Source organism: Anas platyrhynchos, chromosome 1 (assembly GCF_047663525.1).
Source record: "Anas platyrhynchos isolate ZD024472 breed Pekin duck chromosome 1, IASCAAS_PekinDuck_T2T, whole genome shotgun sequence".
In the NCBI taxonomy this organism is placed as follows: Eukaryota; Metazoa; Chordata; class Aves; order Anseriformes; family Anatidae; genus Anas; species Anas platyrhynchos.
This window is the reverse complement of record NC_092587.1, coordinates 108,409,831-108,436,365: the sequence shown is the minus strand read 5'-3', so window position 1 is coordinate 108,436,365 and position 26,535 is coordinate 108,409,831. Positions and strand designations below refer to the sequence as shown.

The window sequence follows — 26,535 nt, the reverse complement described above, 5'->3', positions numbered from 1 at the left end:
CTCCAGATTTTGTGCCATGACAGCTTTAAAGGTTTGGTGATGCCAGCACCACAAGATGGTGCTGATGGCTGTCTGTCTGGACATGTTATTTGGCTTTGAGGGAGATCAGTCATGAGAACTTCTTATGCAGCCAGGCATGCAAAGTATGCATGCTCAATAAGAGATCAGCCAGAGGCCTGTAATACCTACGAGACCTTGGCTACATGAGCACTGAGAGAAATTGCCAAGCAGACTTTGGAAGCATCACTATAACCCATAATTTGATGAGGCTAGAGAATCCTGAACATTGGCTCAAACTCAGGTAAAAAGCAGTAAGATATTTAACAAGTCCTTCAGTTACTGAAGTCAGAAGACTGTTTAATTTCTCCCATTTGGGGGTGGATTTTGATTCTGTCATGATTCTACTGATCTCTATTTTGTTTCTTTCTGTTCTCCCTTGCTTCCTGTAAACTGGATTAAAGGCTAGTATGACTGTTACATGCGAAAGACTGAATTCATCAAGCACCAGATTAGGGTCAGAAGGAATTTCCATTAAAAGTAAAATGAAAATAACCTGAGGAAGCCTGGAAAAGGAGCTGAGGGGAAGGAAGGGACGGTTGAACAATGAGATATTTCTCCAGAGCATTTGGAATGGATCACTCTCATATTCAAACAATAAGCAAATCACTCTGATATTGCAGTTTGGAAGACTTTATTCCAATACAGTTTCTGAAATTCTCCAGTGTTCTTTCTTAAGGCATGTAATGCAGCATGGAGAGGCCATAATTTCAGGTCTTATTTTGCTGAGAAAAAAAAAAAAAAATCCAGGACGCAGAAATGTGAAAGGAAACTGAGACAAAAGGCACCTACGTTTTATCCATTTCCACAGGAATTAAAAAGATTCAACCTCTCCTTTTATTGTGGAGGCTGAAGGGAGGATGAATTTGTTTTTCTTTGCTTGTAAATAATTGCATTCATAGGTTCATTTTTAATGATTTTCTGTGATGTTTCACAGATGAGTAATTAACAAATACCCCTTTAGCCAGGTATGTTTTAAATAAAGATACAGCCTTTAATTGTAATATTATTATATGGAACATTCATTTGAAAGAGACATGTACAATCCCTTTAAAGCTCACTCATTGCTTTAATTTCCTTCAGCGAAGCTGTGGCTTAACCAGGAGACACATAGAGAGAGATACTGAACTATATGCCAAGCTGACCTAAACTAGCATAACTTCATTATTAATGATGCTGTAGTAGTTTGCACTAGGTGAGAAACCAGCCATCCAGTGTGATCAAGCCATCATCAGCATACTTTTCAATTCTCCATACTCATCCTTACACCATTTCCACAGCAAACTCTAGCAAATAAGCCAAGGAACATATTTCCCAGTATCATGTTCTAATATGGTCATTGTGGTTCAGAACCTGGAAATGCAGGAAAGCATAATTGAGAATATGGTCTGCAGGAGAACAAAGAGTCTCTGTTACAGTTACTGAGTGAAGGAAAACTGTGAATTTCCTAATGTTATTCACTTCAAATTATAACCACAAAATATTAATAATATACTTTTTCCATTGTTTTTTTTTCTATTCCCATTGAGGACTTTCAAACAGGGTTCTTCCTGGATATTTCAGGGACCAGATTTTGTTGGAGTATCTATTCTACACTGCACAATACATGGCACTTACATGAACGGTCTTTTGCATCTATAGCATGTGCAAGCAGGAGTAAGAGACAAGTTAATACTTGTTTTATATTATCATTTATGTTATCATAATCTGGTATACAGTTAAGAAAGTACCTACAATTTTTCTCTCTTAACACCTGGCATTTTCTGGCAGGGTAAAGTGTTGAATTTGGCCATTATAAGAACTGCACAAAGGAAGTTTACATGCATTTGTAGACTTTACTAATGCTGAATGATCTGAAATGTCTTTGGTTCTTGGTACTATATCTGTGGCTCAAGTGGAAAACCTGGAGGAAAAAAAAAAAAAAAAAGGAAAGAAAGAAATTTTGAAGAAATAGATTTGGAACTTACTGATCACTACTGGTTTCAATTTGTCTGAATAAAGAATTCAAGTAAACAGAACTGTAGTAAAAGTAAGAACTGAAAAAAGATGTGGTACATTAAAACCAAGCATTATTGAACATTGGCTCTTACCTCTCAAAAATATAATAAATCAGTGACTGATGAAAACAGAAAGCTCATTTTACAGATCAGATTAAGCAGTCAGTAAAAATTTATTGCTTTTGGATTAAAAGTAATCACGCAACATTTGTAATCAACAGAAGAAAAAGTAAATGTGATGCTTCTTACCAGGAAGGAGCTGAATTAATTGTTCTATTTATGTACTTTGAATCACACTAATAATTCCTAACAAAGAGTTATCAGGTCACAGATGTTATTTTTTTTTTTCCAATATTTCTACCCCATGCATATACTTTTGTTTTCAAAATGAAAAACTCCTTTCTGGCAAAGTTAGTATTGAAGAAAGAAAGCATAATGTTTCATTTTAAAGTCTGATAAGAAGCCAGTTTAGGGACATGACTGCAGCACATTATGCTGTGAACTCGGAGACCTCAGCTGTGGAATGAATCAATATGGATTCCTCAGCACAGGGGAAGGGTGGGACCCCATTGCTTCATTTTCAGCATCCCTGGCAAAGAGTGCCTGGAGCAGCCTTCCTCTTGGCTCCAGGGAAAAGGCACTAGCAATGTCAGCCTTTGGAGAAGAGGAGCAGAGCTCATCAGAACGCTTAAGTTAAATAATCAATTTCATGAGAAGCAGAGCTAATTCAGAATAAAGAGGTGCTCACTGGCATGAGTTAGTGGCCATACAATGCATCTTACAAATAAAGTAACACTGTGTGCACCATGTGTCTCTTGATGGAAAGGAGCTTTCCATATTTACAGTCCTACTCTTTGCTTTTGTAAGTCAATAGGTGTGACATTTTTATGGTCATTTCTTGACCTATATTGATAGGGGGATATGTTGTGTAGCAATTAAGAGAACAATGTTAAAAGGAGCTGGGGGGGTAGGAATTAGCATTTCAGTTTTTCAGCTGAAACCAAAGAAAAGTGAATGAGGAAATAAAAAATATTAGTGTTAAGGTTAATTTTTCTTCACTGAGAGACTAGCAGATATAAATGAATGAGTTCTGCCTGAAAGGAAATTCAACAGGTGACTATCAGTTCAAATTTTCCTATTGGATTACAACCTCTGTTATGGAAATTGAGGACATACATGTAAATGTAATTACACTGGAATTCATGAATATGATGACTCCACATGATTTATTAAGAGGTGGAAAATGAAACATTTCTGCTGACTGGCTTATTTTGATTGTCGGTGCAAAATTCCTTCTCTGTGTTTAAAAAGCATTTGAAAAATGTAAGATAGCGAAACATAAGCTTAGATGTTGTCTGGCGAGAAAAGCATACAAATGTGATTCCATACCAATAAAATTAGTATATGCATCTAAAGCACCAAGTGAGTTACCTCTTTAAAACAGCTTAACATGTGTTTAATCAGAATGGCGTTTCACTGTTAAGAGCTATGGGACCAGATCACTGGAGCCTTAAGGAAAACCCTAGTTTGAAATGTTTTCACTGAGGTGAGTTACAGCTAGCTTGGGGAAAAATATCTGTTGTTAATGGGTGTTTCTTTGTTAGTGTTTTTTTTGTTTGTTTGTTTAACTCTAGTTCAGTTGAAATCCCTGTCTTCCTTTGCATGGTAAAGTAAAAACTTCAGAAAACTTTCATATCGAATACAGGGCAATTTACTAGCTTGACTTGATTAATAAACTACATAAAAACAATGCTGCCATGAAGGACGTATGACTACTGCATGAAGGAGTACCTGAATTAAAAATGAACGCAAACACCTGAGTATGAACCAAATTCTTTAACTGAGGTTACAGCTTTTGATTATGGACTAAAGCTTAAAATGATGATGCAGGTTCTTGGGAATCAGCTTCTAAGCAATCACAATGGTTTTCTCTGTATCCCAGGAGCTCAGCAGGTACTTGCAAGAAAGAAAGAAAGAAAGAAAGAAAGAAAGAAAGAAAGAAAGAAAGAAAGAAAGAAAGAAAGAAAGAAAGAAAGAAAGAAAGAAAAAGAAAAAGAAAGAAAGAAAGAAAAAGAAAGAAAGAAAGAAAGAAAGAAAGAAAGAAAGAAAGAAAGAAAGAAAGAAAGAAAGAAAGAAAGAAAGAAAGAAAGAAAGAAAGAAAGAAAGAAAGAAAGAAAGAAAGAAAGAAAGAAAGAAAGAAAGAAATTACACTGAAGTTGTGAAAGTACAAGAGCTATTAAAACAACTACGTTAAGTAAAGTGATGGACGTATTTTCTGTTTCCTGTTATCAGAAAATATCACACATATGATTTTCAGATAATTCATGGGAATCCACTGATACGGGCCTGAACATTTAAGATAAATACGATTTGAAGAATGTTATTGCTCATTTGTTGCCAGTTGGTGGATCCTCTGTATGGATGGACTGTCCTTGGACCTTGCAACTCAAACTGCAGAACTGTATTCTGCTACTGAAATAAAACTCTGAATAAGCAGGGACTTTAACATTTTTATATATACATATAATTACATAAAATATTTCAGATCAAAGCAGATGCAATAAAATCAGAACATGTATGTCAATTGTCAAGAGTAGTTTTGTTGGCTTACATGTAAAATGGAATAACTGATCTTTTGCTTCCATATTTACATAGTTATCAAGGTATTAATATCAGCAGATGTAAAACAAAAATAAACTCATTTTTATTAATGTACTGAGTAGAGAAAAAAAATGATTAAAACATTTATTATGTTAGCATATACAGACTCCAGCTGACAGACAATGTTCTGAAGTGCTGGAAGCTGCACAAATGCTCAGTAAAAGTCCCTGAAAGATCTATTTTGAAACATTTGATTACCATTATGTGGCTTTTTCACTATAGTTTGTTTCAGAGAATGGAAAAAAAAAAGCTGGAACCCACTTCTTTCTTATGCACTGTAACAATCAAACCCAGTTTGGGAGAGATGGTGTTTTGAGTGCCTTGTTAAGGTTTAGACAGCATAACTTCTTCATATAGAGGAGTCCAAGTCTATCATGGATCCACAGACTTATAAAGCTGACGAGGTAAAATGGAAATGGTGGGACAAAGTGAAGAACTGATACCCGCAGTTAACAGAGGGGAACAGAAGGTTGGCCTCAGTAGCACTTAAAAAGGTTTCAGTCTGACATGTTGAAACCCCGGGACTACTCACAGCAGTGAAGTTAGGAATTTGAATAAGTATTTTCAGGAATGGAGCCTGAGCTATCTACCCAAGAAAAAGCCTTAGGAATTAAAAGAAAATATCAATCAAGTTTGTTGTATCATAATTAAATTATTGTCTCAGAACAATCTATTTTCTTTCTGAGAATATTTTCAAGCAGTTGTTTTTTGAGCAATTTTGTTTGTATGAATAATCAGTCTTTTGAAGCATGGCTCCATTGTAAGGTCAAAGTTGTTTTTTATACTCTCCAAGCAGCTGAATTGCTCTATGCTTATGTAATATAGATGTCAAGCTGCTTGAAATACTTATGCACTTTTGTGACTGTTAAGAAAAAGAAGCAAGTGCTCTCAAGTCCAATTGATTTAGTCAATTTGAAATTTTGTTTCTCCTTTAAAATGAATTTATAAGTCTTACCAAGCTTGTACTTGTGCAAAAACTACCTTCCTTACTAACAACACATAGTAATCACTAAGCTTTTAGTAATGGCTTTTTGTCAAAATTTAACCATGTTCACATTGGAATGACAAGCATTTCCTTATTTTTAGTGAGCAAATTTCAAGCAATTAGTAATCTTCTCTGAATTTAATTTTAATCTGACGTGCAACCGAATGTTTTTCATCTTGTGAAAACTGTAAATGTAATTCCAGTCAGAGAGAATGACCTTTTGGTCACACTGAAGTTGTTAAGTTTTTTCCCATTGGGATTATGTACATTTTGTTGTACAAATAATAATAATGGTAAGGCTAGGCATAACAAAAATAGTGTATAGCATTGTTTCAGTTGAGATGTTTAGTGGGTTCTTCTGTTGGTTTTTGTTTTGTTTTTGTTTTGCGTTGTTTTGTTTTGTTATCCAGATATATAAGGCTGCCTATATCCACTGACTTGTGTAAGCTTGGAGCTTGCCTGTTACAGAGCAAGACCAAATTTACAACACATCTTCAGAGGTAGTCTTGTACAGCCCATGTATCCTTGGTCAATTTGATGTCTACATAATCAAAAGGCTCGATCTAAGCTAATTGTGTCTATTGTTAGGGGTGCAGACCCAGCCTCTGTCAAATTTCCATCTAACAGTGGTTAGACTGCTCCCAATCATACAAGGCTATTCAGTATATCACATGGAATTACTGGCTCAGATTTCCACTAGCTCAAGGATATTTGCACAATTGTCTGTTGTTCTATATAGGTAACTCTTAGGTTTTGCATTAAGACAGTAAATATTCCCCACCCCCCCCATTCCCAAGTAACGGAACTGTAGATAAACAGAACTAAGAAGTTTTTTAGAATCTCATAGGTATCTGTCTCATAGATATCCCCACCAGTCAGAGTTGGGAAAAAAAAAAAAAAAAACTTTATATCCACATTCACCTTCACCTTCACAATCTGATCTACACAATGTAAGTGCAAATTACATTTCAAGAGAATTTAAGACTCACCTTTTACTAGAGATCTGAACATTTAATCTCATCAATGATGACAAATATTGGAAATGCTTCAGTAATCTGTTTTATTCATCTTTGTCTCATCTTCTTAGGATAGGTTTGACTCTCACAGGAAACTAAGGAATTTGAATTGGAAACTGCCACTGCCAAATTTCTATGTTGTAATTTGGGTGGTTCCTGTTCTCTTCCTAGTTAATGTTCAGCTCAAAATTCATCTTCTTCATTGTTACACAAAATCTCCCTTTTGATTTGGGAAGTTATCTATCAAAGGAGTTTAATTTCATCACAAATAATCTTATTTGGCAAGGTTGGTATTCACAAAAAAAAAAAGTATATATTTGGTAGCTGAATTGGAATTAAATCAGAATGTCTGAACCATATGCACCCATTTTAACAAACGATTATCTTTTTTTTCATTTTCTTTGAAGAACATTTCTTTAGAAAGCAGATTTCTTCACAAACTGAGGCTTCCTATCAAAAGGCTGTAGATCTAAGAGGAATGTTGTATTTGTATAACAGCCTAAAATGTGGTTCATTTCTTGGCAGATGAAATACAGAAGGCCATATCTATCCAGTCTGAGAAGTCCAAATAAAGAGAATCTGCCATAGCTGAAAGTAGTTTTCAGGCTGTAGAAATAAATTAACTTCAGGAGTAGAAAACTGCTCAACAACAGTGACAGGATTACAGAATAAGCAAACTCACAAACTGATAAAACAGCCTAGTTGCCAAAAATAAATTAGAAAAATCAATTAGAGATGGAAGAGAATGAGATATGTGTGGATATATTTATACCTTGAAATGAGGTGTGCCCACATTGAATTACCTAAATATATCCAGTACAAGCAACATTTACATTGTTTGCCTTGGTAGTTGCCTAAAATACAGCTGAATATACCTTGAAGTGTCTCTGAAAAAGGGTGTTTGGGAAAGCCTGGCTGTGAGAAAGAAATATACTTATTCCATGAGCTGATGATGTAAACTGTTTATTGGTATTTAGTCACCACAATCTTAAATCCGAAGAAGGAACCATCAAGGAGAATGAACCAAGATAAACTGGACAATCAGGAAAGAATTGAAGAGTAAGGTGACAGAAATTAAAAAAGAATATATGCTCAAAACATTTACAGGCAACAGAAATGATGGTTTGGGTGCTGATTTGAGAATTGTTGGGTTTAAGAAAGTTGTTTGGCTATATGAAGTGAGAAAGCAGCCTGGTGTTGCCAGAGAATAAAACAGAAAGAGCAGAAAAAGGAGAAAAGTAAAATGAAGGATGATATTTTAGTCAAACATCTCATTAAAGGAAGAGAATTGGGAGGGGAATGGAAACATAGAGGAGTGTGTTTTTCTCTTCAAAGCAAACAAGTTAATACAATATAAAAGACTTAAAAAAAAAAAAAAAAAAAAAAAAAAAAAAAAGAAGAAAGGTCAACATTTTAAAGGGAATTTATGTTCCCATAGTTATGAGATTGTATCATGAATACAATTAGGGCAGGAATATTTCCCACTAAACCCAAAACTTTAAATGATAGTTCTTCAAATGTTTTCCAGTGTTTTATATTTCCTGTAATGGAAAATTTTATCCATCATTAAAGCCCAACTGTACTCTGTATTTTCCATCTCATTTTCTATTTTCTACTTTTTCTACTGAGTCTATATTATTATTTAACAGCATTCTTGATTTTCATCTTCCCATCAGTCCTGAAGAAATATACCAAGTTTCCTTTCTACATTTTCCTCAGAATTTTAAGACTTCTTTCCTGTGTGTAGAGTACAAACCCAGAATGCTTGCCAAGAACTTAAAGAACTACAAAAAAGAGAGGTAAGGAACAGACATGGCCCTTCTGTGCTCTTTTCCTTCTCTCTCTTTATCTCTCTCTCTCTCTCTGTGTCAAACTGACAATAGAAACGTATGTCTTCTGAAGTCTTTCCCTAATATCTCTAGCTGTGACTACTGTGTATTCTGTTACTGGTTATTAATCCTATTAAAGTATCATCTTATAAACCTTAGTTAATACAAATTCTCTGTTGAGTTGAATACAAAGAGGTGCTTGCTCTGAGAAAGTCCCTTCTCCAGACAGTTTTAAGTAAACTAAGGATGGAAAGAGAGATTAAATATAACAGTGAGTTAGACTCTTAGGAATTACAATATGTGTGTTGTCTCACAAAACCAGTCCTGATGCTTCAACAATATTAATTCTGTCTTTCCTTGAGCACAACACATTGCATTCAACTCACACATTCTTCAGTAAACTGCCATTCTTTATGATACTTTGGCTGTTTAGCCACTGTAAATCGTCAGTACAGGCATTTCTTTTTCCTTCATTACATACAGAAAATATATAGCACACAGGAACCACTCTCTCAGCAGTAACAGGGTCCAGAATATTACACATAAAGGGTAAATTACTTAGGCTGCTATATTGGCTCATTGACACAAACATCTAGCTTGTATCTCAGTTTTAGGCATGAAGAAAAGCAGCTGTTCATTATACCATCAACAGATATGTTTTGAGGGCCTTTATATTTTACTTAGTTTCGCTGTGGAATTTTTTGTGGATCCTAAGAGTTTATATGGGTTCAGAAAGAAACTGATTAAAATCCCAGAATAAAAAGCCCACTAAAGATCATTAAGCACAAGAATATTAGTGTAGAGTTAGGGAATCTCTCAGCTACAAACTGTTGGAGGCTGCAAGAGCATCCTGGGGGGGGAAGTATTCTTACATACCCATTTTTATGCTCTTTCCTACACAATGGGCAGAATAAAAGAATTTTGGACAAATCTTTGATGTCATCTAGGAAGGCTATTGTTATGTAAAGAACTTCTCCAAATGGTGAAAATTTGCATGAAGGGAAAATGTAAAAAATAAATAAATTGACTCTTTTCCCATCCTCTACCACATTTTATAATAGGCTAATTTCAGTTGAAAATATTCAGTTTTCAAATACAGTTCCTTTAAAGTAATGAACTAAATTTTCTAGTTATTTTTAGGGAAAAAAATAATAATAATAATTGAAAGTCATATGGGATTCTTTGTTTCTAGGTTGTTATTTAAATAAGCCTTTTAGGAATAGCAGAACCAAGCAGAACTGTGCCATCTGCTACTCTCTGACCTGCTTTCCTTTTCACTATCTGGTCTGTTCACTTGCTGTTATTGCTGTCAAATGCCCCTAAGCAAGCTGTCAAAGTGGGTGTTAGTGAGCACAATCAGGTATGAAACTGCAGTGACACAATCAGAGAAAACTGTAATATCAACTTAGAAATAGAAGGTAGTGGTAAAAAGAGTTACTCTGACTTACTTTTATCTCTATCATTTATAGTATCCACATCCAAAGCTTGAAATGGAAATAGAATTAATTTCTGTTGGATCTCTCCTTCACTTCATTCCTCAATTAGCTCAACTGTTTTACTTTTTTTTTTTTTTTCACAGTTAACTGCAGCCATTTCCAAGACTTACTTTGATTAATTACCTGTGTTTGTGTGTTTGATTCATTGTATTTTTAAAAGGTTTTACTTAAGTTCTATGTAGCAAGATCTTCTATAGAAAAATGTAATATTAGAAAGCTTATCCCAGGAGCATGCAGGCTACAGAATGTTTAAAGTTACAAGAATACTTCTGTGGACTTATAGGATTTCTGTAAGTTGACATACACAAAGTGTGCTTGTCCTTTTGTCTTCAAGAGTTAGCATGATTAGGTAATCCATTTTATCTGGCACGTCTTTTCAATATTGAATCTGCATGAAATCTTCCTAAATTCTCTTTATGTTTTTCCAAAAAATAATGTGAGCTTATTTCAACGTGGTCTTTTTAATGTTTGGAATGTGTTTTCATTTTCTAAGTGCTTTTCAAGGTTGCAATTCATTAACTAAGAAAACTCTGACTACAAATGCAAATCTCAAGAAAAGAATGAGTTGAGTGAAAGTCCACGTGTGGCACGTGCTTTCGAAATTTGAGATCTTTCGAACCTGTTTCCTTCTAGATGCTGTTTTTGCATGCTGTAACATGAATTTCTTACCTTTGGCAAAGTCAGACAGATAAATAATGTCACTGAAATGAATCTCTAGCATGTGTAAGCATGAAATTTCTATTACTATTCCCATTAACTCAAAGTGGTTTCTGTAGCAGAGCTAGGAATGAAGCCACACACAACACAGAGTAAAGTTAAAGGCATATGTTCTGCATTTTCTCCAATGAGTAGTTTTGTGCATGAAATTTTGTGATTAAAGACCAGATAGAGGATTTGGATAAAAACTGGATATGTTGGCCTCTAGCATGAACAATTCTCTCCATGCTTAAACTATTTACTGCCTGTGAGAGCTGACTGTGCAGGAACCAACTAGTCAGAAACTGGGAATCCTCACTGCACAACCCAGGAAAACATTGCTGTCCTGCTGTTAGGCCCAGTAACTCTGAGCTCAGGTGTTCATGGACTCCTCCCAGGGATACTTTACTGTTGTGAAATCAGAAGAGAAAAGATGACTGTACTCCTATCTGCATATACCTACATGTGTGCAGCTCACAAGCTAGGATATTAATTTTGGCAGTGGTAAAGATGGGTTTTCAGATAGAGGTGATGAGCAGATATCTGGGAAAAAAGAAGGCCTTAACATCCTACAGCTTTTTACATTGCTGAATTTAGGTTGGGGTCTTGAGCTTTTTGATTAGTTCCCATCCCATTTACCAAGACAGTAGCTGAAGCAACATTTTAGTTGAAGCATTCGGACAACAAATTTCCTCATGATATGCAAAAACAGGGCTGAACACAAACTCAAAAATTTGTTACAGGAACAGGGAAATTAAATTTTCAGCTTGCCAGTGTGAATATATTCCCACTGAAACAAAGTTGAGCTCCACAGCCATTGGGGGAAAAGGTAAGCTTAAACCAAGAACAGTGCCCTGGAGTCAAACTGAAGAGAATATTCAGCCACCCTCTTAGTAGAGTGTTGTCTGAACATGTCCAGTACTCCATAATACTGAACACACCATATACTTTAAAAGAATAACCCAAAGATAAGTCTGTGTATTCAAACACTAGCTGCACTTTTTATCTTTGCATAGTTTTGAAGAATAACAGAATTAACTATAATATTTTTCAGTAATGAATTCAAGTGTAGCTAATCAGTCCATTATGCAATAAACTCAGTGTTTTAAATCCTTAAGCATGCCAGTCTAATTTTGACAGTTTTTTTTTCTTCAATGCATTTTTCAATTTCTTTTCAAACCAGCTCTCCAGATACCCAAGTTTCCCAAATGCTATTTCTAGTGTAAATTATCATCCTTTCCACATTTAGACACTGGAGATCAAGCTTTGAATAACACTCATACATAAAGAAGGAGAAATCAAACTCTGGGAACTGCAGAAAATAAGTATTTAAACTTTATCTTAGCAATATACTGGGGTTAATTAAGAAAGCGTTTATGGAAACTTTCTTTGCTTGGAAGTAGAAAGAAATTGTCATTTCAGTAATACATCAGGGAGGAAAGAGGAAATTTTCTTTCAAATATTTCTTTGGAAATTACAAAACGTTGTTTTTTACCTTTTCCTCACCATTTGCTAATGTCCATAGGAGACAATTTCTATGATCTACTCTAAAACTGATCTCTCTCTCTCTCTCTGTCTCCTAGAATAGTTTCAGATAGACATAAGTGACAATGTCCGTACAAAAGACAGATAAATTTAAAAAGGAAGTCAGATTGGCAATGGAAATCATTTGGACCCAAAATAACGTTTTCTCAGATATTTCTTTATTATTTTGAACAAGTGGAGAACATCTCTGTTTAGAGGAAAGTTTTTAAATATCACCCATAGTGAAATTAGTTCAAATACATTCATTTTTAATTATCTTCCACCCTTTCTAGTTGTCAAGAATAACATGCAGATGACACAGTGATATAATAATTCAGCTAAGGTGTAAACTCTCAGTAAAATGGTGTATGGGCTTAGGCACTATATATTTAACATTGCTTTGGAATTTATCATGTAATATGGCTTCCTTACTGGGAACTCTCAGGAGTAAAGTAAAATTAAAAATAAAAAAGCAATGAGATGGAAACTGTTTTACATTTCAATTCTTGTAGATTATTTTCTTAAAAAAAAAAAAAAAAAAAAAAAAAAAAAAAAAGTTTTCACATTTACATTTATTTACATTTTACTTTTCCATATAATACAGTTCATCTAAAATTCAGACTGTGAGTGCACTGCTATTTGGAGAATTGATACAAGCATATATGCAATACCTGAACAATCCCAAGCTAGTAGTTATTTCATAAAAACCTTACTTCTAGCTACCTAGTATATTTACTTCCAAGGCCTGATTCAGACATGTTTGAAATGCTTTACAGCACCCATTAGCAATGGGCAGGCAGATCTGGGTTTGCAGGGGACTTTTATCCTCAAGCACAACTGAATGCCTGGTAGGATGCCCTCACGTACCAGGTACCGATGTGTAGGAAAGTGGATTAATTCAAGGGAATTCTTATCCATTTGTAACTCACAGATTTCTGAACAAATACAGTCAAACATGAGATTATTCTGGCCAAGCCAAACTGGCCAGACATAAACCAAAATGCAATAATCAGTTAAAAAATATAAAATAAAAATGCAGGTCTCTGCAATACATTTCAGTGGCTCTTTGAATTTCTGTGATTCCTGAATCAGAGTGCTTTCTAAAATCAGCTACTTTTCCTTTGCTGTCTTCTAAGGTAATAAAAATAAATCTCTTCCAATTACTTTAAAATACTTATTTATGCCTTATCTGAGCAGCACTAGGTGCATACAAAAGCACAGCAGGTTTCCATGGTAAAAACAACTATTCAATTATCAGCATCTAAGTATCTCTGTATCCAAGAACAGTTATGGGAATATGATGCTGTATGGTTCAATAGCAAGTTTAGTGCTACATTAGTTTCTGTACTTCTTCTGTATTGGGTAGAGTTTGGATAGGAGTGTGAGTTCTCAAGGTTGAGTGATATTTCTTGTTGTTCTGAGGGTAAAGCACTTTTAAATTGGGCTAGGAGAGGAAGTAAGTTATTTTTCCTATGTAATCACCAGAGATGATCATCAAAACTGATCACTCAAATTTTCAGTGCTTCTGTATCAGCTGACATTTCTTCTGAAATAGATGACATTTCTTCCATAAAGGTTTCCCGTGGTCTCTGAAAACTCATAATGACTCTGATTTTACCATGTTAATATCATGGCATTTCTCTTACTTATTCTGATAAGATTTTAATAGAAAGAAACAGTTTTGTATCTATATAATATCCTCGTCTTAATCCAGACTCAGTATACCAAAATTTGTGTTATACATGCTGGAATGAAAAGACAATGTTTTATAATGGTGTTTCATCATGGTTTCATCATGGTAAAATAAGACATTACAAAGGAGTCATTGCCCTCACTCTCATGTAGTACTGGCAAATGTGAAAACAAAAGTCCAGCTGGAGCATTGGAGCAGTGCATGGAGCCAGACAGAAGTTTAAACATGCCTTGTTGGAATCAGAAAGAGAAGAAAAGTAGCTGTATGATACACTGATCCAGTAATTTCCACGTTTGGTTTGGCCACAATTTCACTACGATAGGTTTTTTCTTTGCCTCCTGGCTGAGACGGTCTTCTATCATCTGTACAAGAATGGAGGCCACTCAAAACAGCAAATATAATTGGGTCAAGACATCTAAGCCCTGAGGCAGGATTCAAGCCCAAATCAAAAGCACATTTGATTACACTCTGCCACCATGAGGCCACTGCATTCTCATTGTTGTATAATTTCTACTGATTTATCACTGTATTGGCTAGAATTTTAAGGCCTAGAAAAGGTTGTGTACATACAGATATACGAGGTAAAGCACCATATTCCAAAAGAGCCAGTATAACTGAACCTGACACTCTTCAAAGTCTTAGTATTGTATAAATAGATATATTAAATTAAGCCAGAGAAAGCTGAAGTAACCGAAGGAAAATCCATCCAATTCTATAGTCTACAGTTTAAGTGGGAGCAAGGTGGTGAAAGACTGAGAAAGAAGATGGGAACTAACTTGCTCAGCGACAGGACAGGCACACCTGTGGAAGCAGGTTTTGTATTCTGTAGGCTGGTAGAGCCTTTCTGTCTGTGGAGTTTCTGTGGGGACAAACTTCTGTTCTTTCCATGCAAAGATTATTTTGTCAAGGGCATATCCCATGTTATCAGTCCCCTATGTATTTTATTCACATGAAAAGAGGGTGGGTCGTCTGTTATGTGATGCAGATCTCTTCTGTAAGGAAAGTGGGAACAGTATCTGATGTTTGCAAAACTCTGGGTGATCAACTGTTCCTAATTTCCCCAAATTGTTCCATTTTCTAGCCCCTTTTCCTTTGTTCTGTAATTAGGCCCACATGTTTCTATTTTTAACTCTTCTAGTCCTCAGGCCCAAAACATGTTTCTGATTGTAGATGCTGACCTTCTTTGAACCTTTCCCTCCCTGATTCAGCTGCTGGGTGTCTGAGCACTGAACTACTCCAGTGGCATGTGTGGCTTTGCCGCACTCTCTCTGTGAGCCGAATTCATCATTTTTTGTGCTTCCACCACCTCAGTACCCCATCACAGCCTGCAAGAGAGGACAACTTGTCATAGAATCATAGGATCATAGGATAGTAGAATCGTAGAATTACAGAATCATAGAATGGCTTGAGTTGGAAGGGACATTATAGACCATATACTTCCAACCCCCCTGCAATAGGCAGGGATGCCACCCACTAGATCAGGTTGCCCAGGGCCTCATCTAACCTGGTCTTGAACACCTCCGGGGGTAGGGCCTCCACAGCCTCTCTGGGCAACCTGTTCCAGTGCTTCACCAACCTCTGAGTGAAGAATTTCCTCCTAACCTTTAATCTAAATCTCCCCTCTTTTAGTTTAAAACCATTCCCCCTCATACTGTCATCATCTAATTGAGCAAAGAGTTGCTCCCCATCTTTTTTATAAGTCCCCTTCAAGTACTGAAAAGTTGTAATGAGGTCCCCCTAGAGCCTTCTCTTCTGCAGGCTGGACATCCCCAACTCCCTCAGCCTTTCTTCACAGGAGAGGTGCTCAAGTCCTCTGATCATCTTTGTGGTCCTCCTCTGGACCTGCTCTAACAGCTCCACATCCTTCTTGTGCTGGGGGCCCCAGACCTGAACACAGTACTGTCGTGGTTCCGCTCGTGTGGGCAGCCAAGCTCTACCACAGCCGCTCTCTCACTCCCCCTCCTCAAAGAGGAATGGGGAGAAAATATGTGAAAAGGGCTCAAAGGTTGAGATAAGGACGAGAAAATCATGCAGTAATTATTGTAATGGGCAAAACAGACTCGGCATAGGGAGATAGTAAGATTTATTGCTTATTACTAACAAGCTAGAGAAGTGAGAAACAAAGGAAAGAAACCAAAAGCACCTTCCCCCCCATCCACCCTCTTCCACCTCCTCCCCCCGAGCAGCGCAGGGGAACGGGGGAATGGGGGTTATGGTCAGTCTACAGCGCTTCTTCTCTGCCGCTCCTTCTCGGTCACTCTCGTCCCCTGTGCTGTGGGGTCCCTCCCACGGGATGCAGTCCTTGATGAACTGATCCGGCGTGGGCTTCCCACAGGCAGCAGCTCTGCCAGGACTGCTCCAGATATGGGTCCTTACCACGGGGTCCATCCCTCAGGAGCAAACTGCTCCAACCTGGCTCCCCCACGGGCAGCAGCTCCTGCCAGGTCACCTGCTCCTGCGTGGGCTCCTCTCCACGGGCTACAGGTCTGGCCCAGAATCTGCTCCGGCAGGGGTCTTCCACAGGCGGCAGCCTCCGTTGGTGCAGGGCCACCTGCTCCACCGTGGTCTCCTCCACGGGCTGCAGCGTGGAACCCTGCTCCACTGTGGTACTCCATGGGCTGCAGGGGGACATCCTGCTTCACCATGGTCTTCACCACAGGCCGCAGGGGACTTCTGCTCCGGCGCCTGGAGCACCTCTCCCCCTCCTTCTACACTGACCTTGGCGCCTGCAAGGCTGTTCCCCACTCCTCTCGCTCTCCCAGCTGCTGTGTGGCACAGAGTTTTTTTCCCTGTCTTAAATATGCTCTCACAGAGGTGCAAAACAACATCGCTTATTGGCTCAGCTCTGGAAAACCGTGGGGCCCTTCCCAAACATGGGACAGCTTCTAGATCCTTCTCACAGAAACCACCCCTATGGCCCCCTGTTACCAAAACCTTGCCACGTAAACCCACTACAAGTACTCCAAGTGAGGCCTTACAAGGGCAGAGTAGAGGGGGACAATCACCTCCCTCAACCTACTGGCTACCCATCTGTTGATGCAGCCCAGGATGTAGTTGGCCTTCTGCACTGCAAAAGCACATTGCTTGCTCATGTCGAGCTTTTCATCCATCAGAACCTCTGAGTCCTTTTCTGCAGGACTGCTCTCAATGAGTTCTTCTCCCAGTCTGTACTCATGCCTGGGACTGCCCTGTCCGAGGTGCAGCACCTTGCACTTGGATTTGTTGAACCTCATTCTGTTCACATGGGCCCACTTCTCAAGCTTGTCCAGGTCCCTTTGGATTTTATCCCTTCCTTCTTTGGTATCAATTGCACCACTCATCTTGGTCATTCTTGTTATCTGAAAATTTTCTGAGAGTACATTTGATCCAACTGTCTATGTCGTTAATAAAGATATCAAACAGTACGTTTGTATGGGGGCAGGTGGGACTGCAGTGATGGAGGCCACTGTGAAAAAGTTATCATGCTCATGTTATCAGTAGGTATCACAGAACTAACATGATCTGGGGCCTTCTCAGGAAGAACAGAGATTCAGCAGTTTGAGGTCCTCTGAGTCCATGTAGTATGTGAGTGTTTTCGCTAGCATTTTTCTATGTGTAGCAAAGAAAGGAGAAATTGAACATAAATGGAGCATCAAAAGGTAACTTTGCCAAAGAGAAGCATCTGACAGGAATAAGATGAGGATAACTAAAAAGGGAACAGCTGAAATCATAGCAGAGATGAATACATAAAAGTAAAAGATAAGTTAAGAGAGAAATTGAGAAAGACTACAATGAGGGGAGGAGCGGAAGTACCAAGTACAGAGGAATAGCAGCATTACAGTGAGCATGAAACAAAGAGACACTGGGAAGAGAAAGGGAAAAGGAAAAATGTAGGAAAAAGAGATGGAAAAATAGGGGGAGGAAATGGATACACAGCAAGTGAAGGAAATAACCCTGCATTTTTCTTTGGAGTAGACAAAACACCTGGATAGTTTTCAGGATGTTCAAAGGACTGTTCCAACAGCACTGCCAGAAGTACCCCTGTGGACTTGGGTATGTCTCCAGGAGTTATAGTCCCAACCATTTTGACAGGTTAGATGTGCCTTTGTGCTGGGACATCTGGCTCAATAGCAGCTGATTTAGAAATCAGCAAGTACAGTAGTGTCTGGGAAGGATCTAACCATATGTATCATCAGAAGTAGGAAAACTGGGAAAGCAGAAAAGGAAACCCACAGGACAGTTAATCCAGTCTCAGAAGCTGCATGGCCCCGTGCTTAGCATTACTCATCAGTCTGTGGGAGGAGTGCTGAAGTTATATTTTTGTCTAAGAGATTATTGGCTGAGGATATTGTCACTCCTGTGGGGAGGCTGTGTGTGTTTGGAGCACGCACTTGGGCCAGACTGTCCCGTCCCATTCCATTCCTGCTGGTCATGCAGCTGCTATGATCTTCCTTGTAAACAAGTTGATTATTTGTTTTGTGTTGCGTTTTTTTTTTTTTTTTTTCCCTCTTTTTTGCTTCCAGATCCTCATTTCTTTTAACATAACAGGAAGGATATCAGACACCTTTGAGATTTGCATTTTTTCCAGTTAGCATGTTTTTTTTCCTACTTATTTTTCATAGAAGGGAATTTTTCCAATTGCTTTTTCCTATTACTTTTCATTAGTCATTATGTCATTGCCTGTCTATAGCTGCTCATTATAGCCTTTTTACTTGCCTCCAATAGAGTATAAATAGTCTCTGTTTATCTGATTCGTACTCTTGTTCCTACTTAAAACGTTTTCTCTAACCTGAGGGATGTCTGCATTTCATATTATACCTCTGTTACAAAGATTACTAGTGAAGACCACAAAAAAATAGTCACTTTTATCTCATCTTGTCATATGGTTGTTAGCAATCCCCTCCCTCATTGCTGCCATTCTAAGACAATATGTGTCATGAATATACAGAGACAAAAAGAACTCTGATACATTTTTCTTTGAGAAACTGTTAAAGATTGACTCAAGCATGGATCTTTACATTTAGAAAGTTGGTCTTATGCTTGGAGATATTTTTAGAAATATATATATATATATATATATTAAATTAGAAAATAATTAAAAGTGTAGAAATTCTTGAAAAGACAATGTGAGTGGTAGGGGGGTTCTTTGGACAGAGAGAAATCACAGAAATGTTGTGCCAGGACAACCATTAGGATCTCCATGGAATCTGCATTTTGTATATACATAGTATATGTATCTAGGTTATATATATATATGAGATGAATACCAACTGTTTGCTTAAGATGAGCTTCAATGCATTTCTTCCAATTGTTTTATAGGATAAAATGGTGTTCAGTGTCGCATCATCTCCATCTCTGCATTTCTGATGTCCAGTTAAGATCATATTGCACTAACATAACAAACCAAGTAGAAAAGACAAAACCTTTGTATCGTGCATCTTTGCATTATGATGCACATGGTCATGTCATAAGACCTAAAACACATATGTATCACTATCTGAGGAGCTTAATTTAAATCAAAGATGTAGCAATTTTTTAATGAGAAATGTTTGTATTCCACTCTGCCAGTCATGGATTTAGACCGGTTCAAGGAGGATTATAGCTAGAGAAATTAGATTTTCAGAGCAACAAATGGCCAATTGTTGTATAATACCCAGTGCATTTCAGTAATAGTTTGATGTGTGTCTTTTGTCCCTTTGATTTTTTTTTCTGATTGGATTTTGGAAAGACATGAAAAAATTTGTTTAATAAGGCACATTTTTCTCTGAGGTACGCATAGAGCAATTTTTGCATTTATGCTCATTATATTCCTGTAGGTAGGAAAAAATCTACCTAAAAAAATGTCCCATTTTCCAGTCTATAAATCCAAGGGAGAAAAAAAAATGGATAGCAGTAGTTTGCTCAGACTACACAAATATTCTCAAAAAGAAGACAATATTTTAAAATTTTAGAACTGTTTTTTTCTTCTAATTCTTAGGCATGGTTCTCTATTCATGTTTTCTGGTAACAGGCTTACTACAGTGCAGTAAAGAAATGGGCCTGTGTGTGAAATGCTAATTTCCAGTGTGCACCAACTCATTGGTAATTTTGAAATAATGATCAAAGAATAAAAGATTCTATGTAGAAGAAAAAATGAGCAGGATACAAATGTCATTGAAAATTATCCCCTTCTTACTTAAAGGAGAGTTACAGAGAATACATTATAGAGAAGATCTTATCAGAGTTTACAGTGAAAGGCTAAAAGGCAACAGTCATGACTAGCAATGAAAGAAGCCCTAGCCAGACAGAAGGAAAGACTGATTCACCATAACAGTGGCTGAGCACTAGCCCAGGGAGGCTGTGGCATCTCCATCGTCATAAGTTTTCAAAATTCATCTGGACATAACCCTGTGTAAATGTGTAACTACCCTTCCTTTAATCTGGAGTTTGGACTACCTGTCCTCCAGAGGTCCCTTCCAACCTAATTTTTGCTATGGTTTTCTGATTCTGGAATATCTCATTAAAATCAGTTCCTGAAGAATTCAAAATAGCAGTAGTTACAGGTTAAATTACAAACAGACTGTTGGATATGTTTTCCTTACACTCTAACAGTGCCATGTAATGAAGGGAAGGGATGAAAGGTTAATGTTTCACTGGCAACAGCTGGCATCGTGTAGAAAATGGTGAAAGTGGCTATTTTAGTTTGACTAAATGAGCTATTGATGTACACAATTACCCACTCCTAAAGAGATGTGAATTTCATGGGCACAACTGGCACATCTTGCATCACAGCTTCATATAGTATTTTCATGGTCATGCTGTCACTGGAAGACCCTATATGCTGGCAGTCGGATGTTGATATACAACATGGCTACCTCAGCCAGTTCAGGAAGGAGCTGCTTTACAGTGACAGTTGTGCTCTGCAGGGGCCCTCATGTTTCCATCTTAGCTCACCAGGCCTACCAAGCATTTGCTTCACAGATGGCTTGCACATGCATGACAAATCTAATGTATTCTGGGCATACTGTGTGCATGCAGCAGCCATTTGTCCTCAGCTTCTGGGTGTCAGGCAGCCTGGTTCAGCTCTTGCCCCAGCTGGCCTCCTTGCCATCTGGAAATCCCTGACACACAGGCAGGCGCTTTTCCCTCCATCACCTTTTTCCTACCCTTCTACTCCTTCCCTGTCCACCCGCTTTCAGTTAGCTACGCACTGTGGATGTTTTGGAGGGGTGAGTCCTTCATTTACAGAGCATTAACAGCCTATGATCTTGGCACAGATGGAAGCTGGGAAAGGTGAAGGAAGCAGCTCCATGCACCATTTCCTGCAAGGCACAGCTGTATAAAGACTGGGTGAAACTTACTTCTGCACCACTGCTTACAATAAGAAATGAAATGCTACAACCGGTGTTTGCATTTTTTTTATTTAAGGTAAGCATGATATGGCTCAACTGCAAGTGAATGACTATTTACTGAAGAACAATTAATTATTTTTTTTTCCAAAGGAGGGAGCTCATCTTTAGTAAAGTCATATTACGAAACAGTCCATTTTAAATGAAATTTTTGTTACAGTAAAATATCCTGGTCCTGTAGTCCCATGAGCATTTTCTTGTCTTTTTGTGTTAAGCAAAGGCCAAGCCTGGATCTCTGCAATTCTTCACACTAAGATTAACATTGTTGCCCTACAATTAGACTATTTCATGTAAAATATTGATGACTGAAGAAAGGTTCATTATCAAACCAAGGTCTACGCTGTCTTCTGTCAGCATGTACCCTGGCAAAGATCCCAGAGGCAATGCGAATTTTGTGCAATTACATGCAAAAGCAGCTAAATCCAAACATGTGGTGCCTTCTCAGCTTTTCTGTTGAGACACAAGGACAAAGAGAAGGGTTAAATTTCAAGTCCTAGAATTGTAGGATAAACAAAGCAGGAATCATCTGATTGACTGTTCCATTTCTGGGGTCTTCCGGCAGCAGGCATAATTTACAGTGTCCTCTGAACTCATCAATGGAAAATTGGCTCATCTGCCATTTACACTTGTGCATCTGTTATTCCATTTCTTTTGAGATCACTAACCAACATTAGAAATCTGGAATAAATGTGTACCTAGAAGAAGAAAGAAAAATTACTTACCAAGTCCTGACTGTTACTTGGAAACTTTTGCACATGTAACTAGAGAGAATATTGCAAAATGATCATGGTTTGCTTTACAGATTTCGAAAGTGAAGAAAGCACTTGAGTCACCACCAAGAAAAGAAAAACAACTCAAAAGGAAAAGACCACCTACAACTGATGAGGGGCCAGACACCTGCCTTTAATTGAGTGCCTAAAGAAAACACTATATGGCCACCCTTTAATTTGTAATGAGTTCTGACTTGCTTTGACACAAGCTATGTGAACTGCCATGTGTGCTGTTAGTTGACAGCAAAAAGGAAATTCTTATGCTGGAGCATGTTATGTGTCTGTGCAGACCTGAAGGATGGTCCAAAATGTGAAAAACAGAATAAAACCCTGCTTGGCTGAACAGAAAGTGTAGAAAAAGTGTGGTACAGGATAAACGGAACAGGTAAAGTAACTGTTGATTGAAGGGCAATAATGTGAGCATCTTTGTCGCAAAAAAAAAAAAATTCATTTTGCGTCTTTCTCCCCCTTCCTGAAGCTAATGAGGGAGAACATAGTGATTTTATCTAATGTGGAAAAGTACATTACTTTTTTACCTGCTTGGAAATTAAGGAAAAACAGATGCAAGAATACAAAAGGTCAGCCTTAGCCCTTTTGTTTTGTTTTGTTTTGTTTTGAACTCAGGCTGCCTCCCTTCATCTATTTCCTGCAATATTGTCTTTCTGATACTTACTCCTGAAGAGTTTATCCTAAATATATCATGGCTAGGATCTTAACCCACTCTGCATTCCTATCTTTCTGTTACTGCTAGAAATATTGCTACCCTCCTGCCCTACTGAATTACAAAAGCACTGTCATCTGTCACTGCTTTCTTCATCACCCCACACATCTAGCTCTTTTTTGCTTTCCTCTCAAACTATTTACAAGACATTCTTGTAAATGTCTTGTAAAAAAAAAAAAAAAAGTACCTAAGCAGCTTTTCTGCCTTCCAACTTCTCTCCCTATCGAGGCCTTCTCTTTTTTTCTTGAATGCATGAGTGCACCTGTACTTCTTGCCAAAATTGTCTTCATAACTCCTAATTCTGCCTGTCAAACCTGCCCCCTCCAGCCTTTCATTGCTTTCCCCTTCACTACTTAATCTGATCAAGCTATTACCAAAAGCCAGCAAGGCCTCTCACACCTCTGCTCTTCTCCTTGGCTCCTGTAACTGACTGCCCCTTCCCAGTCATTCGAACTACCCTTTTAGCTATCTCCCACTGGCATGCCTGTAGCAAATAATGACATGCTCCTACAAATAAGATATTTTTAATACTACTGTTCAAAAAACATTATCTTCCTCTGAAGGTACTAAATAGTAACTGGATAAATGCTGTCAGTGTCTCATCTATTAATTAAATAATTTGCTATAATTTGAAGATACACTACGTTTTAAGCTAGCTGCATCACATAATTCAGACAGTGAGACTACTAATTTGCATGCCATTATTACTTCAGTCAGAGGCCTGTTCCAGTCCTTCCTTTTGCTGTTGCTACATGTTTGGCATCATCTCAAATATCTTTTCCTGTTATTTTGTATTTATAGTTATTGTTGTGTAATATCTGCTACAGGTAGCACAAGATAAGGAAGGGGGAGGTAGTTCCTGAGAGTGAAAACATGACCGTAGAGTAAACATAGCTGTGAGAGAAAACTTAACATTAGTTAATTGACTTTAGGTCAGATATGGATTTATTTGCTTTACAGTTTATTTTGTAAATTCAAAATCCCTGAAAGAGTGCAAGTTTTCATTTGATACAAGGATATTTGATCCTGGACAATAATGTTACTTTATCATAATTTGCACTTACAGACTTATGTTGAATTGCTTTGGACTTACTTCAGAGAATGAATAATGTCAGCTATTCATCGTATATTTTGCCTTACATGATAAGGGTTTTGGCTAAGTACCATCATGACATTTCTGGTCTGAAACCACTCTTTCTTTAAACCAGAATCCATCAGACCATAGTAGTATGGAATCAGGTTGTAGAACAACAGTAGCCTTATTTTTGTGTAATTTTAGATATGTAACAGCTCCTGGATGACTCACTAGTATGTTGATGTTGTTGAATTAACAAATAAACTTTTAATTAGATCTGTTTGGGAAGATCCCTAGGTTTTACAAAGTTGCACTGGAGCTGGAGAAGTTATTCTTGTTATATATTTAGGTGTAAATTAAAGCGTAGTTCATTTAAGGCTAAGCTTTGAGTATATTTCCATACAAAGCAAGAAATATGAGCTCAGGTTTTTAGAGTGCTTTGTATTTGCAAGTGCTCTCATACAGCTAATTAGTGTGCAAGAGATCTTCAGTGTGCTTGATATAAGAAACACAAACAGGTCTTTCATCATGCTCATTATACAAGAGTAATCTTTATATCAAGTACCGACTGATAATGTTAATAGCCATGATAAAACACAGTATAATGAGTAGTGCCTTCCAACAAACTACAGTAAATCATGCAAAGCAACTGACTTAAAAGGGATATTCCTCATCCTTTCATTACACTTTCACAAAGCAAAGTTGAATTTTTAGTAAGCGTACAGTGCAGGAGGCCTTGAAAAGGAGGAAAATTGGGCTTTGCATTCTGCTAGATGAAGATTGCTTAATCTTTCAGAACTTCCCAGCCATGGGCAGAGATATCATTTTACAGTGACTATTGTATGAGAACAAATGCAAAGGCTTTTAGATAGACTTCTGTGTAGCAGTGATGCCAGACACTATTTTCTTCTCATCTTACAGCATTAAAAGGTGATGTAAAACAAGATGTAAATGATCTTGAATTGTCCGAAGCTACTATAGGGTCATTTTAATTAAACAGAAAGGATTATTTTAAAAATAAAGGATAGACTCTTGAGAATTACAAGATTGGTTTAATTGAAAGATATCAGGAAAAAGAATGTTATCTTTAGTTTGATTTTCTGTCTTTTTTTAATGTCAGTTTCTTCTGCTGCTGCTTTAGCATTTGGTTAGAGACAGCTCTCCATTTTGTTTTACTACCATTTCTTCCAAGAGTAAAATTGAATAAAAAAGAGCTTTTAGAACCTAGAGTAGGACAAGTTATAAACAAAAGAGCTTTTAGGAAGGGTCTGCCATTATAGTTTTCCCATTTTTGTTTCTGTGAGATATGGAAAAGGAAAATACTTCAAAAATTCATTCCATACAAAGAAAAAATAGCATGAGGGTTTCAGGTCAGATGGGCTTCAGTGACTGACAGTCCAGTGAACTTATCTAAAATTCTGCTGCTGAATCCAATAGAATTAATGTTGTGATTTGTTTTAGATTCATTCCACATTTCATTTTGAACTATTTTAAGTTTTTAACTATCGAATATATTTTAAATCAAAATAAACACACTAAGTCCCACAAAATTTTTATGCCTTTTTTGTTTTTTAATTTCTGTGAGAGACTTTGGGTGTATCGCAGTGTCATTGTTTACCCTGACTATTCTGAAAACAGAAACAATAGGTTAAAAAAATATATTTTTCTCCAGTCCACGCTGACAAGTTTTGTTGTACCAGATTCTTCCATTAATGTTTTTCCTCTGTCTTCCTCTCTTCTCTGTGCTATTTTCCATTTCCTGTGGCACAAAAACTATACAGTCCAGACATTCTCCCAAAGAGAACTCTTTCCCACCTTTCACCTATTGAGAAAGGGATAATTGATACACAGACAGAAGAATATACTGTAATGAAAGACCCTTAAATTCAGATTTCTCAGCAGAATAATCATAGAAATATCCGAGACAAGGAGCCTTGAGATGAGCTCTTCCCCTCTCTCAGGTTTCTACAGCACAATTTCAGCTCAATCAGCCTAGGAGACTTTAAATGTATATTTAAATGTCTGAGTTCCCCATCCTGCTCAGGGCCCAGAACCCCAGAACATCAGCCCCTGCCCCAGTAAGGCCACAGCAGGGCTGGTCTCACTGCCCTATCCTGCCCAGCCATGGCCCAGACTGACCCATGGGACCACATCCTGGTCCTGCCTTGGCACAGGTCTGGTCCCACAGTCAGACACAACAATTATAGGACTTGATCCTGGCCCTGACCCGTGTATTGACTTCCTGGTTTGACACAGATCTCTCTCATCACAACATTACCTTATGATGTGGACTCTTGGTTGGGCCTGGCCACCACCTGTGGGTCTGTCCAGTTCCCTGTCTCAAGTGCTGTGGGACAGACTGAGGAACAGGACTTGTTCTGAGGAGACATTCAAAATGTTTGGAATTTGTTCCCATTACTTGGAAGATGCTAATCAAGGAGAAATGTTTGTTAATTAAGAGTGCAGACTAACAACTTGGTATGTTTTATCATTTCTATTTTTACCTCTCCTTCTGCCACTGTCTTCATTCTTCCTTCACAAGGCACACCCTCTTCAAGCAGGTTTCCCTGGTCCTTTTCACTAAAAAAGGCTTACAGGGTTTTGAAGACACGCTCATCTGGCAAACTGTACACCACTGTCGGTACCAG

The 26,535-nt window shown here is 37.6% G+C and overlaps 1 long non-coding RNA gene across 1 annotated transcript; it reads left to right on the top strand.

Annotated features, from left to right (window-relative positions):
- Window positions 1–25,426, top strand: LOC140001454 (uncharacterized). Its single transcript, XR_011806683.1, has 4 exons — window positions 1–301; window positions 8,393–8,515; window positions 21,190–21,340; window positions 22,124–25,426. It is a non-coding gene; the product is annotated as an uncharacterized lncRNA (long non-coding RNA).
- The last annotated feature ends 1,109 nt before the right edge of the window (window positions 25,427–26,535 follow it).